Raw genomic sequence first — 18,834 nt, forward strand, 5'->3', positions numbered from 1 at the left:
GGCCCACATTTGATATTCTTAAGAGGCAGAGTGAAGAAATGAATCATTAGAATGACCTTAGAAGAGGCCAGGCGAAGTGGCTCATGCCTGCAATCCCAGCACTTTAGGAGTCCCAGGCGAGTGGATCACTTGAGGCCAGGAGTTTGAGATCCAGCCTGGGCAACATGGTGAAACCCATCTCTACTAAAAATACAAAAATTACCAGGGAGTGGTGGCACATGCCTGTAATCTGTCTCAAAAAAAAAAAAAAAAAAAAATGACCTTAGAAGATATGACCCAAAGTCAGACAGAGCCTCACATGCACACAATCCAATTAGATGCTACGTGAATATCTCTGCAAGTTACAGTTCTAGTACATGTAACAATAATGATAACAACAATGACAATCATAGCAAAACTGGACTTGCTCCTGGTGAGGCACTTTTTTTTTTTTTTTTTTTTTTAAAAAGACAGAGTCTTGCTCTGTCACCAGCCTGGAGTGCAGTGGCACCACCTTGACTCACTGCGATCTCTGCCTCCTGAGTTCAAGTGATTCTCCTGCCTCAGCCTCCTGAGTATCTGGAACTACAGGAGTGTGCCACCAAGCCCGGCTAATTTTTGTATTTTTATTTTTATTATTCTTATTTATTTGTTTGTTTGTTTTTATTTTAATTATTTTTGAGATGGAGTCTCACTCTGTCACCTAGACTAGAATGCAGTGGCATGATCTCAGCTGCAACCTCTTCCTGCCAGGTTCAAGTGATTCTCTTGCCTCAGTCTCCCAAGTAACTGGGACTATAGGCACCCGCTACCACACCTAGCTAATTTTTGTATTTTTAGTAGAGACAGGGTTTCACCATGTTGGCCAGCCTGGTCTTGAACTCCTGACCTCAAGTGATCCACCTGTAGGGTCTAGCTCTACAGGGCTTAGCGGGTGTTCTCCCCGTGTGTGGAGATGAGAGATTGTAATAAATAAAGACACACGACAAAGAGATAAAGAGAAAACAGCTGGGCCTGGGGGACCACTACCATCAAGACTTGGAGACCGGTAGTGGCCCCGAACGGCTGGGCGCGCTGATATTTATTGCATAGAAGACAAGGGGGCAGGGTAAGAAGGGTGACTCTTCTAAGTGATTGACAAGGTGAAGCAAGTCACGTGATCACAGGACAGGGTGCCCTTCCCTCTTAGGTAGCTGAAGCAGAGAGAGAGAATACATCAGCATTTTCTTCTATGCACTTATAAGAAAGATCAGGCTGGGAGCGGTGGCTCACGCTTGTAATCCCATCACTTTGGGAGGCCGAGGCGGGTGGATCACAAGATCAGGAGATCGAGACCATCCTGGCTAACACGGTGAAACTCTGTCACTACTAAAAATACAAAAAAAATTAGCTGGGCCTGGTGGCCGGCGCCTGTAGTCCGCTACTTGGGAGGCTGAGGCAGAAGAATGGCGTGAACCTGGGAGGCGGAGCTTGCAGTGAGCCGCGATCACACCACTGCACTCCAGCCTGGGCCACAGAGCAAGACTCCGTCTCAAAAAAAAAAAAAAAGAAAGATCAAAGACTTTAAGACTTTCACTGTTACTTTTACTGTTATCTACTACAAACTTCAAAGAGGAACCAGGAGTACGGAAGGAACATGAAAGTGGACAAGCACCACAGGGAGGGGTTTAGGCCTCTGGATGACTGCAGGCAGGCCTGGATCATATCCAGCCTCCCACAAGAAGCTGGTGGAGCAGAGTGTTCCCTGACTCCTCCAGGGAAAGGAGACTCCCTTTTGCGGTCAGATAAGTAATGGGCGTCTTCCCAGACACTGGCATTACCACATGACCAAGGAGCCCTCAAGCGGACCTTATGTGGGCGTGACAGAGGGCTCACCTCTTGCCTTCTAGGTCACTTCTCACAATGTCCCTTCAGCACCTGACCCTATACCTGCCGGTTATTCCTAGGTTTTATTAGTAATGCAACAAAGAGTAATATTAAAAGCTAATGATTAATAATGTTTATAATAATGATTGATAATTATCCATGATCATCTCTATATCTAATTTGTATTCTGACTATTCTTACTCTAACTATTTTCTTTTTTTTTTTTTCTTTTCTTTTTTTTTTTTGAGACGGAGTCTTGCTGTGTCTCCCAGGCTGGAGTGCAGTGGCTGATCTTGGCTCACTGCAAGCTCCGCCTCCCGGGTTCACGCCATTCTCCCGCCTCAGCCTCCCAAGTAGCTGAGACTACAGGCGCCCGCCACCACGCCCGGCTAGTTTTTTGTATTTTTAGTAGAGACGGGGTTTCACCATGTTAGCCAGGATAGTCTCGATCTCCTGACCTCGTGATCCACCCGCCTCGGCCTCCCAAAGTGCTGGGATTACAGGCTTGAGCCACCGCGCCCGGCCACTATTTTCTTTATTATACTGAAAGAGTCTGTGCCTTGAGTCTCTTGCCTCAGCACCTGGGTAATCCTCCACCCACAATTCCTTGGTCTTAGACCTGCGGGCCTCAGCCTGGTCAGCCAGGAGCTTCTTGCAGGCCTTGTCTGCCTTCAGCTTGTGGATGTGTTCCAGGAGAATCCGCTTGTGTTTGAACACATTCCCCTTCACCTTCAGGTACAGGCTGTGATACATGTGGCGACCAATCTTCTTAGATTCACGGTATCTTCTGAGTAGCCAGCAGAATCCTCATTCTCCTTATCCACGTGACCTCTGGCATTCGGACATTGGTTGTGCCCTCCCGCTTACCTATGCCCGTGTGCCTGCCCTTCCGGCCGGCCAAGGTGTTTTTCCGACATGGAGCCCGGGAACGGACCATCACAGGCTTGCGGATGATCAGCCCATCTTTGATTAGCTTTTGGATCTGCTGATGGGAGCTGGCATTGGCGATCTCACTGGTCTCATTGGGGTCCAACCAGACCTTCTTCTTGCCACAGCGGAGGACACTAGAAGCGAACCTCTTCTAAAGCCTGAGCGTACTTATGGCTGTGGCTGCAGCAGCGAAAGGAAAGAGCTGTGTTCTTTCGGGTTCTTAAAATGTTCAAAATTGGCATATTAGAGTGCTTAAAAGATATGTCTGCAGATTCGAGTTTAAATTAGGTCACTGAATAATTGATTTAGAATTTTAAAGTTTCTTATTGAGATTGCAAGTAGAACCAGAACATTAAAAAAATAATGAAATAAAGCCAGGTGCAGTGGTTCACGCCTGTAATCCCAGCACTTTGGGAGGCCGAGGCGGGCAGATCACAGGGCCAGGAGATCGAGACCATCCTGGCTAACATGGTGAAACCCTGTCTCTACTAAAAATACAAAAAATTAGCCAGACGTGGTGGCGGGCGCCTGTAGTCTCAGCTACTGGAGAGGCTGAGGCAGGAGAATGGCGTGAACCCGGGAGGTGGAGCTTGCACTGAGGAGAAATTGAGCCACTGCACTCCAGCCTCGGTGACAGAGTGAGACTCCATCTCAAAAAAAAAAAAAAAAGAAATTAAGATTTACTGTATTTATATGTTTACTTTTATTAGTTTGCAGTAAGGGTATTAAGGAGGCTGGTTTATCAATCAATCGCTTTAAAAAAAGAAATAGAATATATTGGATGAACAACTGCAGTATAAGCTGCCTAAAGCAGTTTTAATTTTGAAAAGAAGACCAACCAATTATTAATTAAAGCCCCCTTGGCTGGGTGCAGGGGCTTACACCTGTAATCCCAGCACTTTGGGAGGCCGAGGTGGGTGGATCATTTGAAGCCAGGAGTTGAAGACCAGCCTGGGCAACATAGTCAGACCCTGTTTCTAAAAAATGTTAACATTCACTAGGTTTATGATGAGAATTATATGACTGGTAAGTTGAACTTAAAAGTTTTAAAAATACTTAAGTTTTAAAATTTATATTTTTTCTATTCAACATAGTATTGGAAGTTCTGGCCAGAGCAATCAGTCAAAAGAAAGAAAAAAAGGGCATTCAAATAAGAAGAGAGGAAGTCAAACTATCCCTGTTTGAAGATGACGTGATCTTATATCTAGAAAACCCCATCATCTCAGCCCAAAAGCTTCTTAAGCTGATTAGCAACTTCAGCAAAGTCTCAGGATACAAAATCAATGTGCAAAAATTGCTAGCATTCCTATATATCAACAACAGGCAAGCAGAGAGCCAATTCATGAACGAACTCCCATTCACTATTGCCACAAAAAGAATAAACCACCTAGGAATAGAGCTAACAAGGGAAGTGAAAGATCTCTGCAGGGAGAACTACAAACCGGTGTGCAGAGAACTCAGAGATGACATAAACAAATGGAAAAACATTCCATGCTCATGGATAGGAAGAATCAATATCGTAAAATGGCCATGCTAGTCAAAGCAATTTATAGATTCAATGCTATCCCCGTTAAACTACAATTGTCATTCTTCATAGAACTAGAAAAAACTATGTTAAAATTCATACAGAATGAAAAAAGAGCCCAAATAACTAAGGCAATCCCAAGCAAAAAGAATAAAGCTGCATGCATCACGCTACCTGACTTCAAATTACACTACAGGGCCACAGTAACCAAACAGCATGGTACCGGTAAAAGAACAGACACATAACTTTCTAACAGGTCTGGAAGCTCTGCGTTTATCTTGGGACCTCAAGAGCAGAGGATCACCCAATTCACAGGTGTTAGAGGATGCAAACCCATGGCTGGGCTCGGCTTTAAAAGTCTTATCTGAAATTCCTTGTGAAACAGAGTTTCATTAAAGCCAATCCAAAAGTCCTATGTAAGTAAAAATAACCATTCTTGCTGCACTTTATGCAGATAATCAGGCCAAGTATAAGATTATAGGATATAATAAATTCCTCTTCAAAGGTTTTAGCCTGTAAATTGTTAAGTACAATGAGTTCTGAGATCCTCTTCAAAGAACCAATGTATCATTATGTTCAGCTCTACTGTTCTTTGTTCTTCATTTTAAAGTTTCTCATTCTTTACATCTCCTTGCCCCTAGTTATAGTAAACAACCCCCTCCTAGCCTCTATCACCTGCTATGACCTTAGTCACCCTTGGCCACCTGCTCTGGTTTTAGTCATCCTGAGTCACCTGTTCTGTAACCATCCTTCCTGCCAAACTACCTATCCTGCCACTCCGGCTCATACCCCTACTCTCTTTAAAATAGCCAATCGGAATTAGCTTAGACTGTATGGTCCAACCCTAGCCAATAGGGGAAAGACACAGCAGTAGGGACTAGCTGTGTTAGGATAAGAACCCCTTCCCCTCCCTTGTTCAGGTCTGCTCTTGCCATTGCTCCATCTGTGAGACACACCCTTCTATAGAAGTAAAATTGCTTTGCTGAGAACATTAAATTTATGTGCCAGTGCTGTTTCTTTTTTTGTTATTCGTTTTTGAGATGGAGTCTTGCTCTGTTGCCCAGGCTGGAGTGCAGTGGCCAAATCTCAGCTCAGTGCAAACTCCGCCTCCCTGGTTCACTCCATTCTCCTGCCTCAGCCTCCCGAGTAGCTGGGACTACAGGTGCCTGCCACCACACCTGGCTAATTTTTTGTGTTTTTAGTAGAGATGGGGTTTCACCGTGTTAGCCAGGATGGCCTTGATCTCCTGACCTCGTGATCCACCCACCTTGGCCTCCCAAATTGCTGGGATTACAGGTGTGAGCCACCGAGCCCGGCCTTGAGTGCTCTTTCTTTTGCAGCACTGAAAATTTATTTCTAACAGGACTAAAGTTTATTCATAATTAGTGCTTGCCAAAAATGAGGACGGAAGAGAAAAATTTTGATCCAAAGCTTATCATACGTTTGTCATTAAATCCTAGTTTCATTCATTGTTTTTAAGCTTTTTGCCTACATTTTAGAATCACCCTGCTTATTCCTGTGAATCATGAGGTGATCTTCCACAGCTTGGGGAAAAAAAAAAGGGGGATGGGTAAGGTAAAAAGGTGAATCAATATGCTAGCTCTGGGCAATTATCTTTCAGATTTTGCCAGGTAAAGAAAGTGAGTAAGGTGCTCATAACCTGGAGGTTTCTTTGCTTGGGAAAATAAAGCCAAGGAACTTCATAGACCCTCAAAGGGGAATTGCATATCTTGGCAAGTAAAATTTCTTTTTTTGAGACAGAGTTTTGCTCTTGTTGCCCAGGCTGGAGGACAATGGAACAATCTTGGCTCACTGCAACCTCTGCCTCCCCGGGTTCAAGCAATTCTCCTGCCTCAGCCTTCTGAATAGCTGGGATTACAGGCATACGCCACCATACCTCATTAAGTTTTTGTATTTTTGGTAGAGACGGAGTTTCTCCATGTTGGTCAGGCTAGTCTTGAACTCCCAACCTTAGGTGATCTGCTTGCCTTGGCCTCCCGAAGTGCTGGGATTACGAGCCTGAGCCACCACGCCCAGCTGGCAAGTAAAATTTTAGATGGAAATTATCTGCCACACCACACTTGTGGGAATTGCTGTCTTCACTCTACTATTTATAATAATGTTATACACAGTAGCACCTTCTCACTAAAATATTGAACAGTTTGCATTGCTGTTGTATTTTGCTTAATTATTATCCTTATAACCGGGATAACAGTTACTGACAAAAAGGAAGCATATAAGTTTTACTATCACAAAGTCAGCTAGGATTTTTTTGGGGGAGGGGGGCGGAGAAGGAGTCTCGCTCTGTCACCCAGGCTGGAGTGCAATGGCGCAATCTTGGCTCACTACAAGCTCCGCCTTCTGGGTTCAGGCCATTCTCCTGCCTCAGCCTCCGAGTAGCTGGGGCCACAGGCGCCTGCCACCGCACCCGGCTAATTTTTTGTATTTGTTTAGTAGAGACGGGGTTTAACCGTGTTAGCCAGGATGGTCTCGATCTCCTGACCTCGTGATCTGCCCGCCTCGGCCTCCCAAAGTGCTGGGATTACAGAGGTGATTACAGCTTGCATATTGAAAAGGCTATGGTGGGAGGGGTTGCTTTTTCCGCAGGTTTCGTGAACGACATGCCTGGTCGATCCAATCCCCTGAGCCCTATGCAAATCAGACATCACCTCCTCCAGCCTCTGCATATATAGCTGGCTGGTGTCCACCACACTTGGGAACCTCCTCTTTCGGCTTTGGAGAGCCTTCCTCTCTCTGTCTCTGTAGAGGGGAGCTTCTTCCTTCTGTCTTCTCCCTTCCTTCTTGCCCCTTCTTGCCTATTAAATGTTCCACTCCTTAAAACCAATAATAATAATAAAAAAGAACAGACACATAAAAATGGAACAGAATAGAGAACCCAGAAATAAGACCACACACTTATAACTGTCTGATCTTTGACAAAACCTGACAAAAACAAGCAATGGGGAAAGGATTGCTTATTCAATAAGCTGGGAGTACTGGCTAGCCATATGCAGAAAATTTAAACTAGACCACTTCCTTACACCATATACAAAAATTAACTCAAGATGGATTAAAGGCTTAAATGTAAAACCTAAAACCATAAAATTCCTGGAAGACAACCTAGGAAATACCATTCCGGACATAGGCACGGGCAAATATTTCATGATGAATACGCCAAAAGCAATTGCACCAAAAACAAAATTTGGCAAATGGGATCTAATTAAGACTAAAGAGCTTCTGCACGGCAGAAGAAACTACCAACAGAGTAAAAAGACAACCTACAGAATGGGAGAAAACTCTTGCAAACTATGCATCTGACGAAGGTCTAATATCCAGTATCTATAAGGAACTTAAAGAAATGTATAAGAAGGCCGAGCACGGTGGCTCAAGCCTGTAATCCCAGCACTTTGGGAGGCTGAGACAGGCGGATCATGAGGTCAGGAGATCGAGACCATCCTGGCTAACACAGTGAAACCCTGTCTCTACTAAAAAATACAAAAAACTAGCCGGGTGAGGTGGCGGGCGCCTGTAGTCCCAGCTACTCAGGAGGCTGAGGCAGGAGAATGGTGTGAACCCGGGAGGCGGAGCTTGCAGTGAGCCGAGATCCGGCCACTGCACTCCAGCCTGGGCAACAGAGCGAGACTCTGTCTAAAAAAAAAAAAAAAAAAAAAAAGTATAAGAAAAAACCAACCCCATTAAAAAGTAGGCAAAGGACGACCGGGTGTGGTGGCTCGGGTCTGTAATCCTAGCACTTTGGGAGGCCAAGGTGGGCGGATCACCTGAGGTCAGGAGTTCCAGACCAGCCTGGCCAGCATGGTGAAACCCCGTCTCTACTAAAAATACAAAACTTAGTTGGGCATGGTGGTGGGTGCCTGTAATCCCAGCTACTTGGGAGGCTGAGGCAGGAGAATTGCTTGAACTCTGGAGGTGGAGGTTGCAGTGAGCCGAGATTGCACTACTGCACTCCAGCCTGGGTGACAGAGCGAGACTCCGTCTCGAGGAAAAAAAAAAGTGGGCAAAGGACATGAAAAGACACTTCTTGAAAGAAGATATAGGCTGGGCACAGTGGCTCATGCCTGTAATCCCAACACTTTGGGATACTGAGGTGAGCAGATCACGAGGTCAAGAGATCGAAACCATTCTGGCCAACATGGTGAAACTCTGTCTACTAAAAATACAAAAATTAGCTGGATGTGGTGGCACCCTCTTGTAGTCCCAGCTACTCGGGAGGCTGAGGCAGGAGAATCACTTGAACCCAGGAGGCGGAGGTTGCAGTGAGCTGAGATCGTGCCACTGCACTCCAGCCTGGCAATAGAGCAAGTCTCCATCTCAAAAAAAAAAAAAAAAAAAAAAAAAAAAAAAAAAAAAAAGAAGACATACATGTGAGCAACAAACACATGAACAAAAGCTCAACATCACTCATCATTAGAGAAATGCAAATCAAAACCACAATGAGATACCGTCTCATACCAGTCAGAATGGCTGTTATTAAAAAGTAAAAAAATAACAGATGCTGGAAAGGTTGTAGAGAAAAAGGAACGCTTATATATTGTTGGTGGGAGTATAAATTTGTTCAACCAATGTGGAAGACAGTGTGGTGATTCCTCAAAGACCTAAAGACAGAACTACCATTCAACCCAGCAATCCCATTACTGGTTATATACGCAAAGGAATATAAATTGTTCTATTATAGTGATATGGCGTGGCTTTGTGCCCCCATCCAAATTTCATCTTTTTTTTTTTTTTTTTTTTTTTGAGACGGAATCTCACTCTGTTGCCCAGGCTGGAGTACAGTGGTGTGATCTTGGCCCACTTCAACCTCTGCCTCCTGGGTTTAAGAGATTCTCTTGCCCCAGTCTCCTGAGTAGCTGGGATTACAGGCGCTCACCACCATGCCTTGCTAAGTTTTGTATTTTTAGTAGAGATGGGGTTTCACCATATTGGCCAGGCTGGTCTCGAACTCCTGACCTCAGGTGATCTGCCCGCCTTGGCCTCCCAAAGTGCTGGGATTACAGGCGTGAGCCGCTGCGCCTGGCCCCAAATTTCATGTTGAATTGTAATCACCAGATGTTGAGGGAGAAACCTGCTGGGAAGTGATTGGATTATGGAGGCAGTTTCCCCCATCCTGTTCTTATGATAGTGAGTGAGTTCTCACGAGATCTGATGGTTTTATAAGGAGCTCTTCCCCCTTAGCTTTGTTCAGTCTGTCTTGCCTACTGCTGTGTAAGATGTACCTCTTTCCCTTCCACCATGATTGTAAGTTTGCTGAGGCCTCCCCAGCCATGCAGAACTGTGAATCAATTAAACCTCTTTTCTTTATAAATTACCCAGTCTGGGGTATGACTTTATAGCAGTGTGAAAACAGACTAATACATATAAAGATACATGGACGTGTATGTTCATTGCAGCATTATTCACAATAGCAAAGACATGGAATCAACCTAAATGCCCATCAATGATAGACTGGATAAAGAAAATATGGTACATATACACCATGGAATACTATGCAGCCATAAAAAATGAGATCACATTCTTTGCAGGGACATGGGTGGAGCCAGAGGCTATTATCCTCAGCAAACTAACGCAGGAACGGAAAACCAAATACTGCATGTTCTTACTTATAAGTGGGAGATAAGGCCAGGCGCAGTGGCTCACGCCTGTAATCCCAGCACGTTGGGAGGCCGAGGTGGGCAGATCACGAGGTCAGGAGATCGAGACCATCCTGGTCAACACAGTGAAACCCCCGTCTCTACTAAAAATACAAAAAATTAGCCGGGCATGGTGGCAGGTGCCTGTAGTCCCAGCTACTTGGGAGGCTGAGGCAGGAGAATGGCATGAACCCGGGAGATGGAAGTTGCAGTGAGCCGAGATTGCGCCACTGCACTCCAGCCTGGGCGACAGGTGAGACTCCGTCTCAAATAAATAAATAAATAATAAATAAATAAATAAATAAATAAGTGGGAGCTAAATAATGAGAACACATGGATGCATAGAGGTGAACACACACTGGGGCCTATTGGAGGGTGGAGGGTGGGAGGAGGGAGAGGATCAGGAAAAATAACTAATGTGTAGTAGGCTTAATACCTCAGTGATGAAATAATTTGTACAACAAACGTCCATGACACACGTTTACCTGTGTAACAAACCTGCACATCCTGCACATGTACCCCTGAACTTAAAAGGTAAAAAGGACAGACGTGGTGGCTCACGCCTGTAATCCCAGCATTTTGGGAGGCCAAGGCAGGCGGATCACGAGGTCAGGAGTTCAAGACCAGCCTGGTCAACTTACTGAAACCCTGTCTGTACTAAAAATACAAAAAATTAGCTGGGCCTGGTGGTGGGCACCTGTAATCCTAGCTACTTGGGAGGCTGAGGCAGGAGAATCACTTGAGCCCGGGAGGTGGAGGTTGCAGCGAGCCGAGATCACGCCAGTGCACACCAGCCCAGGCCACAGTGTGAGACTCCATCTTTTTTTTTTTTTTTTTGAGACGGAGTCTCGCTCTGTCACCCAGGCTGGAGTGCTGTGGCCGGATCTCAGCTCACTGCAAGCTCCGCTTCCCGGGTTCACGCCATTCTCCTGCCTCAGCCTCCTGAGTAGCTGGGACTACAGGCGCCCGCCACCTCACCCGGCTAGTTTTTTTTTTTGTATTTTTTAGTAGAGACGGGGTTTCACCGTGTTAGCCAGGAGGGTCTCGTTCTCCTGACCTCGTGATCCGCCCGTCTCGGCCTCCCAAAGTGCTGGGATTACAGGCTTGAGCCACCGCGCCCGGCCAGAGACTCCATCTTAAAAAAAAAAAGTAAAAAAAAAAAAAAAAAATCGGTTAAAATAAAATAAAATAAAATTTGTATATTAAGAATTGAGAAAAAAAATTGAATATTCATTTTTAAAAGCCAAAGTCAATTCTAAATAACCTTTCCTCTACACATAAGCTACCATCAGTGGCATCAAGAAAACTTATGTGGCCAGGCACGGTGGCTCATGCCTGTAATCCTAGCACTTTAGGAGGCTGAGGCAGGAGGATTCCTTGAGCCCAGGAGTTCAAGACCAGCCTGGGATACAAAGTAAGACTCCATCTCTACAAAAAATCAAATAATTAGCTGGGCGTGGTGTCACGTGCCTGTAGTCTTACTTACTTGGGAGGCTGAGATGAGAGGACTGTTTGAGCCTGGGAGGTTGAGGCTGTAGTGAGCTATAATCGAGCCACTGCACTCCAGCCTGGGTGACAGAGTGAGACTCTGTCTCAAAAAACAAAAACAAAAAAACAAAAACAAAAAAAAACAAAAAAAAAACCCAAGAAAACTCATAGCTGCTTTGGAAAGCAGTTTGGAAGTTCCCCAAAAAGCTAAATGTAGTGTTACAGCTCTTTTAGAATTTGTCTAGTGGGGCTTTTGGTTTTTGCTGGAAAGTCCCCTAAGTAAAAAAGCAAAATAAAACATAACAAAAAAAAAAAGCTAAATATGGAGTTACTATGTCTTAGCAATTCCACTCCTAGGTATATACCCAAAAGAATTGAAAACGGGGCTAGGGGAAGGATAGCATTAGGAGAAATACCTAATGTAGATGACGAGTTGATGGGTGCAGCAAACCACCATGGTACGTGTATACCTATGTAACAAACCTGCACATTCTGCACATGTATCCCAGAACTGAAAGTATATTAAAAAAAAGAGGCCAGGCGTGGTGGCTCACGCCTGTAATCCCAGCACTTTGGGAGGCCGAGGCGGGCGGATCACGAGGTCAGGAGATCAAGACCATCCTGGTGAACACAGTGAAATCCCATCTCTACTAAAAATAAAAAAAAATTAGCCGGGCGTGGTGGTGGGCGCCTGTAGTCCCAGCTTCTAGGGAGGCTGAGGCAGGAGAATGGCGTGAACCCGGAAGGCAGCGGAGCTTGCAGTGAGCCGAGATCGCGCCACTGCACTCCAGCCTGGGCAACAGAGCAAGACTCCGTCTCAAAAAAAAAAAAAAAAAAAAAAATGAAAACACATGTCTACACAAAAACTTCTGCGTTAATGTTCATAGCATTGTTCATAATAGACAAAAAATGGAAACAACCCAATTGTCCAACAGCTGCCAAATGGATAAACAAAATGTGGAATATTCACACTATGGAATATTATCGTGGTTGGGGGCGGTGGCTCATGCCTGCATTTGAGAGGCTGAGGCAGGCAAATCTCTTGAGCCCAAAAGTTCGAGAACAGCCTGGGGAACATGATGAAACCCCATCTCTACAAAAAATACAACAATTAGCTAGGTGTGGTGGCATGCACCTGTAATGCCAGCTACTTGGGAGGCTGAGGGGGGGAGATTTGTTTCAATCCAAAGGTGGAAGTTGAAGTGAGCCAAGCCACTGCACTCCAGCCTGGGTAACAGAGTGAGAACCTGTCTCGCAAAAAAAAAAAAAAAAAAGAAAATAATATTATCCAGCTATACAACGAGGTACTGACACGTATCCAACATGGATGAACCTTAAAAACATGTTGAGCAAAGGAAGCCAGTCACAAAAGACCACAGAATATATGACTTCATTATGTGAAATGTCCAAAATATGCTAAGCTACAGAGACAGAAAGTAGATTAGTGGATGCATAGTGTTGGTATAGGGTGGAGTGGTGAAGGCAGGGAGTGATATTAAATGGGCATGTGGTTTATTTTTGGGATGATGAAATGTTCTAAAATTATATTGTGGTGATGGTCGCAAAGCTGTATATACTAAAAACCACTGAATTGTACTTTTTTTGAGACGGAGTCTTGCTCTTTTGCCCAGGCTGGAGTGCAGTGGCATGATCTCGGCTCACTGCAACCTCTGCCTTCCAGGTTCAACGATTCTCTTGCCTCAGCCTCCCGAGTAGCTGGGATCACAGGCATGCACCATCATAGCTGGCTAATTTTTGTACTTTTAGTAGAGATGGGGTTTTGCCATGTTGTCCAAGCTAGTCTTGAACTCTTTTTTTTTTTTTTTTTTTTTTTTGAGACGGAGTCTCACTCAGTCGCCTTAGCTGGAGGGCTGGAGTGCAGTGGTGCGATCTTGGCTCACTGCAACCTCTGCCTCCTGGGTTCAGGCAATTCTCCTGCCTCAGCCTCTGAGTAGCTGGGACTATAGGCATGTGCCACCATGGCCAGCTAATTTTTGTATTTTTAGTAGAGACAGGGTTTCACCATATTGGTCAGGCTGGTCTTGAACTTATGACCTTGTGATCCGCCCGCCTCGGCCTTCCAAAGTGTTGGGATTACAGGCATGAGCCATCGTGCCCAGCCTGAATTGTACATTTTAATGGGTGAATTTTGTGTTATGTGAATTATATCTCAATAAAGCAGTTTGTAAAACATGCAGAGGCACGATCATAGCTCACTGTAGCCTTGACCTCCGGGCCTGAAGCAATCCTCCCGCCTGTCTCCCAAGTATCTGAGAATACATGCTTGTACCACCATGCCAGACCCTCACTGCTCCTTGGTTAGGTCCCCCGCTAGCTGCTTGAGGCTCCTGCCTGCCTGTCCTCAAAGCCTCCCCACCTCGTGGGAACTCATGTTCTCAACTCTCTTCGCACACCCCTCTGCCACCAATTCCATCCTCTCGGTGCTGGCTGTCTTCTGCCAGTGGCTAGGGGTGAAACAGTTTGGCAAAGTAGATTGCAGGACTAATGGCCAGTTTATTGTCTGCTTTTTAACTCTTGGCAAGAGATCTATTTAGAAATGGTGTTGGCCTGGCACAGTGGCTCAAGCCTGTAATCACAACATTTTGGGAGGCTGAGGCAGGAGGATCGTTTGAGCCCAGGAGTTGGAGACCAGCCTGAGCACACAGCAAGACCCTGTCTCTACAGAAAATTTTTAAAAAATTATCTGGGCTGGGTGCGGTGCCTCACACCTGTAATCTCAGCACTTTGGGAGGCTGAGGTGGGTGGATCATTTGAGGTCAGGAGTTTGAGACTAGCCTGGCCAATATGGTGAAACCCCATCTCCACTAAAAATACAAAACTTAGCCAGGAGCAGTAGCAGGTGCCTGTAATTCCAGCTACTTGGGAGGCTGAGGCATGAGAATCGCTTGAACTCAGGAGGCAGAGGTTGCAGTGAGCTGAGATCTGGCCACTGAGCTCCAGCCTGGGTGACAGAGTGAGACTCAGTCTCAGTAAATACATACATAAATTAAAATTTAAAAATTATCTGGGCATGGTGGCATGTGCCTATAGTCCCAGGTACTCAGTGGCTGAAGTGGAAGGATCTCTTTTTTTTTTTTTTTTGAGACGGAGTCTCGCTCTGTCGCCCAGGCTGGAGTGCAGTGGCCAGATCTCAGCTCACTGCAAGCTCCGCCTCCCGGGTTCGCGCCATTCTCCTGCCTCAGCCTCCCGAGTAGCTGGGACCACAGGCGCCGCCACCTCGCCCGGCTAATTTTTTGTGTTTTTAGTAGAGACGGGGTTTCGCCGTGTTAGCCAGGATGGTCTCTTGAGCCCAGTAGTTCAAGGCTGCAGTGAGCAGTGATTGCGTTACTGCACTCCAGCCTGGACGGAGGGAGACCCCGTCTCTAAAAGTAAAAAAGCATTGTAATGCGCTTTAGGCCAGTGTAGGAACACTCTGGAGCAGGATGACATACCTGCTGTGTGGCGCGGGGTAGGTTGCCCTCTCTAAGCCTGTGAGGTAGACAGGTGCCTGGCCGCTTGGGTCAGTATCTGCTGAACAACTCCTAACCTGGAGCGGGCTGGCTCTGTGCCAAGCTCTGTAGGTAGTAACTCATTAATCCTCACAATAAGCTTCGAGGCGGGGCGTGGTGGCTCAAGCCTGTAATCCCAGCACTTTGGGAGGCCGAGACGGGCAGATCACGAGGTCAGGAGATCGAGACCATCCTGGCTAACACGGTGAAACTCTGTCTCTACTAAAAAAAAATACAAAAAACTAGCCGGGCGAGGTGGCGGGTGCCTGTAGTCCCAGCTACTCGGGAGGCTGAGGCAGGAGAATGGTGTGAACCCGGGGAGCGGAGCTTACAGTGAGCTGAGATCCAGCCACTGCACTCCAGCCTGGGTGACAGAGCGAGACTCAGTCTCAAAAAAAAAAATACAATAAGCTTCGAAAGCTCGGTAGGTTTCAATAAGCTCTGTAGTATCACCCCATTTGACAGATGAGAAACCAAGGCACAGAACGGTTAAGTAACTTGCCCAAGTTATTCATGGCAAGTGTGGACTTCAAACCATATGGGCTGCCTCCAGAGTCCATGTTCTTTTTTTTTTTTTCAGACGAAGTCTCACGCTGCTGCCAGGCCGGAGTGCAGTGGTGTGATCTCAGCTCACTGCAGCCTCCAACTCCCTGGTTCAAGCGATTCTCCTGCCTCAGCTTCCCAAGTAGCTGGGATTATAGGCATGCACCACCATGCCCAGCTAATTTTTAGTGGAGACAGTGTTTCACCATGTTGGCCAGGATGGTCTCGATCTCCTGACCTTGTGATCCACCCACCTCGGCCTCCCAAAGTGCTGGGATTATAGGTGTGAGCCACCGCGCCTGGCCAAGAGTACATGTTCTTAATCTGTTTATTCAACTGCTCCTGGCAGACTAACCCTAAGTTTATCGATAACAGTAAAAAGAAGGAGAGGCTGCTGTTAACACCTCTGTGCATCTCATTTAGTTCTTTTTTTTTTTTTTTTTTTTTTTTTTTTTTTTTTTTTTTTTTTTTTTGAGACGGAGTCTCACGCTGTCGCCCAGGCTGGAGTGCAGTGGTGCGATCTCGGCTCACTGCAAGCTCCGCCTCCCGGGTTCCCGCCATTCTCCTGCCTCAGCCTCCCGAGTAGCTGGGACTACAGGCGCCCGCCACCGCACCCGGCTAATTTTTTTGTATTTTTAGTAGAGACGGGGTTTCACTGTGGTCTCGATCTCCTGACCTTGTGATCCGCCCGCCTCCGGCCTCCCAAAGTGCTGGGATTACAGGCTTGAGCCACCGTGCCCGGCCTCATTTAGTTCTCTACAAGGAGGCTCAGTGATCCTGAGTCACCCATCCAGTGTTACACACAGCCAATTAGAGCAGAACCTGTGTTTGTATCTTGATCAGTCCAATTTCAAGTGCTCTGTTTCTACCACCTTGTCCAGCATTTGGCCCAAGCCTAGTGTTTATGGACCACTGGTGTTAGGTTCCCACTTTTTTCAAAGGCTCCACCTGTGGGCAGGGCTTTGGAGGAGTAAAACCGCCCCCCGACACACACATGTTCATGCACACACAGGGTTTTCTTTTTTTTTTTTTTTTTTGAGACAGAGTCTCGCTCTGTCGCCCGGGCTGGAGTGCAGTGGCCGGATCTCAGCTCACTGCAAGCTCCGCCTCCCGGGTTCACGCCATTCTCCTGCCTCAGCCTCCCGAGTAGCTGGGACTACAGGCGCCCACCACCGCGCCCGGCTAATTTTTTGTATTTTTTAGTAGAGACGGGGTTTCACCGTGTTAACCAGGATGGTCTCGATCTCCTGACCTCGTGATCCGCCCGTCTCGGCCTCCCAAAGTGCTGGGATTACAGGCTTGAGCCACCGCGCCCGGCCAACACACAGGGTTTTCACGTTTGTTTCTTCAACTTCTTCCCTGGACCACCTAAGCCTGGCCAGTTATCCCCCCTCTTTCTCCTTTTCTGCACCTTCTAGCAAAGAGAGCTAGTCTGGGATCCAGGAAAAAAAATTTACAAATGAACTACTTGCTGGTTATTTTTAAAACTACATATTATTCAAGCACCTTTGAGGTCATGTGTCTACCTCCATTTCCTCTCTGTAATTAATCATAGAGCCAGAAACCTGACACATAATTTTTTTTTTTTTTTTTTTTTTTTTTTTTTTGAGATGGAGTTTCACTCTGCCACCAGACTGGAGTGCAATGGTACGGTCTTGGCTCACTGCAACCTCTGCCTCCCAGGTTCGAGCAATTCTCCTGCCTCAGCCTCCTGAGTAGCTGGGATTACAGGCGCGCACCACCATGCCCAGCTAATTTTTGTACTTTTAGTGGAGATGGGGTTTCACCATGTTGGCTAGGCTGGTCTCAAACTCCTGACTTTGTGATCTGCCCACCTCGGACTCCCAAAGTGCTGGGATTACCGGTGTGAGCCACCACGCCCGGCCCCCTTTTTTTTCTTTTTGAGACAGGGTCTCACTCTGTCACCCAGGCTGGAGTGTGCAGTGGTGCCATCTCAGCTCACTGCAACCTCCGCCTCCTGAGTTCAAGCGATTCTCCTGTCTCAGCTTCCTGAGTAGCTGAGACTACAGGTGTGCACCACCACACCCAGCTAATTTTTGTATTTTTAGTAGAGATGGGATTTCCCCACATTGGCCAGACTGGTCTCAGACTCTTGACCTGAAAGTGATCCGACTGCCTCGGCCTCTCGAAGTGTTGGGATTACAGGTGTGAGCCACCACGCCTGACCTCCCCCTCCTCACTTTCAGTCCACCATAGTTCAGCTGGATCTGACACTGGCCTTCTGAGTGTGGTCAAATGAGACCTAGCCTGGCCAGTCAGAGAAGCCCATTCCCCTAACTCCTAGGACTGGTTCAGGGTTGGGCACACGACCCCAGCTGGATCAGTGAAACTCAAGTCTTAGAACTATTGGAGGCTCCACTAGTTTTGATGAAGTTGCAGCCTAGAAAGCTGGAACTTCTAGAGACCATCTTTCTACTTCAGGGAGAAAGCCTGACAGAGAATGATACCAATGCTGAAGAAAGCAGAGCTGAACAGATATTCCCATTGAGTCCCTGGATTCAGCCATGCCTGACGCCACCACGACATCATCCCACACTTCTCAATTTCATGAGCTGGTAAATTCTCCTTTTGGTTTCAGCTACTTTGAGTATTTATCTCTTGCACCTAAAAGGTTCTGCCTCATTGTCCTCTCCATTGGAAGGTGAAGAAACTGAGGTCAGGGAAATGACTTTCTCAAGGTCACTTGGCTACTGAATGACAGAGCTGGAACTGGAGTCCAGGTCTGTAAGGCCAGTGACACCTGCTGTTTGGCAAGAAGCATGTGGTCTGGTTGTTACTGCTCAGTGCCACTCCAGGAGAGGCATGTGCCCATCATTCAGTACAGATGGCCCAGCGGGAGGATGCCCCCAGCCCCAGAGAACCATCAGCAGGTGCCCCTCAAAGCTGGGCATACCCAGAGTGACCTGCATACTCCAGGGCCTGGCCCTGTGGTTTGTCTGCCCAATATAGCGGTGACTCACACATCAGAGCACATAGAAACACCTTCTTCAGGAAGGTGAAGACACAGTCCATGGCTCCAACCCCAGTTCAGGTGCAGCCCCAATCCAAGACAGCTGGGCCCAGTGCCAAGGTCGTTGGCCTGGGGTGAAGGGCACCTAAGCGGGGAGGCTGAACTGTGGCCAGGGTGGGACCTCTGTGCCTTTGGCTGGCCCCAAGGAAGTGTGGAGCTGAGCCAGCGCTTCCTGGTCATCACCATTCCAAGGCTACCTTCAGGAGCTTTGCTATAGCCAAGTGAAATAGGAGAATCTTATTCTTCTATTTCAATAAATATCTTTAATCTTTTTTTTTTTTTTTGAGACAGAGTCCCACTCTGTCGCCCAGGCTG

General features: G+C 46.7%; 1 protein-coding gene, 1 non-coding gene and 1 pseudogene across 2 annotated transcripts in view; 2 read left to right on the top strand and 1 right to left on the bottom strand.

Annotated features, from left to right (window-relative positions):
- AAMP (angio associated migratory cell protein) overlaps window positions 1–18,834 on the top strand; it is a 205,728-nt gene that overhangs the window by 100,797 nt on the left and 86,097 nt on the right. The gene's annotated exons all lie outside the window — the stretch shown is intronic.
- LOC126932291 (60S ribosomal protein L19-like) lies at window positions 1,680–18,521 on the bottom strand (annotated as a pseudogene).
- Window positions 11,651–11,713, top strand: LOC126933252 (U7 small nuclear RNA). The gene has a single exon (XR_007718492.1). It is a non-coding gene; the product is annotated as a U7 small nuclear RNA (small nuclear RNA).

Source organism: Macaca thibetana, chromosome 12, assembly GCF_024542745.1.
Source record: "Macaca thibetana thibetana isolate TM-01 chromosome 12, ASM2454274v1, whole genome shotgun sequence".
NCBI classification, from domain to species: Eukaryota; Metazoa; Chordata; class Mammalia; order Primates; family Cercopithecidae; genus Macaca; species Macaca thibetana.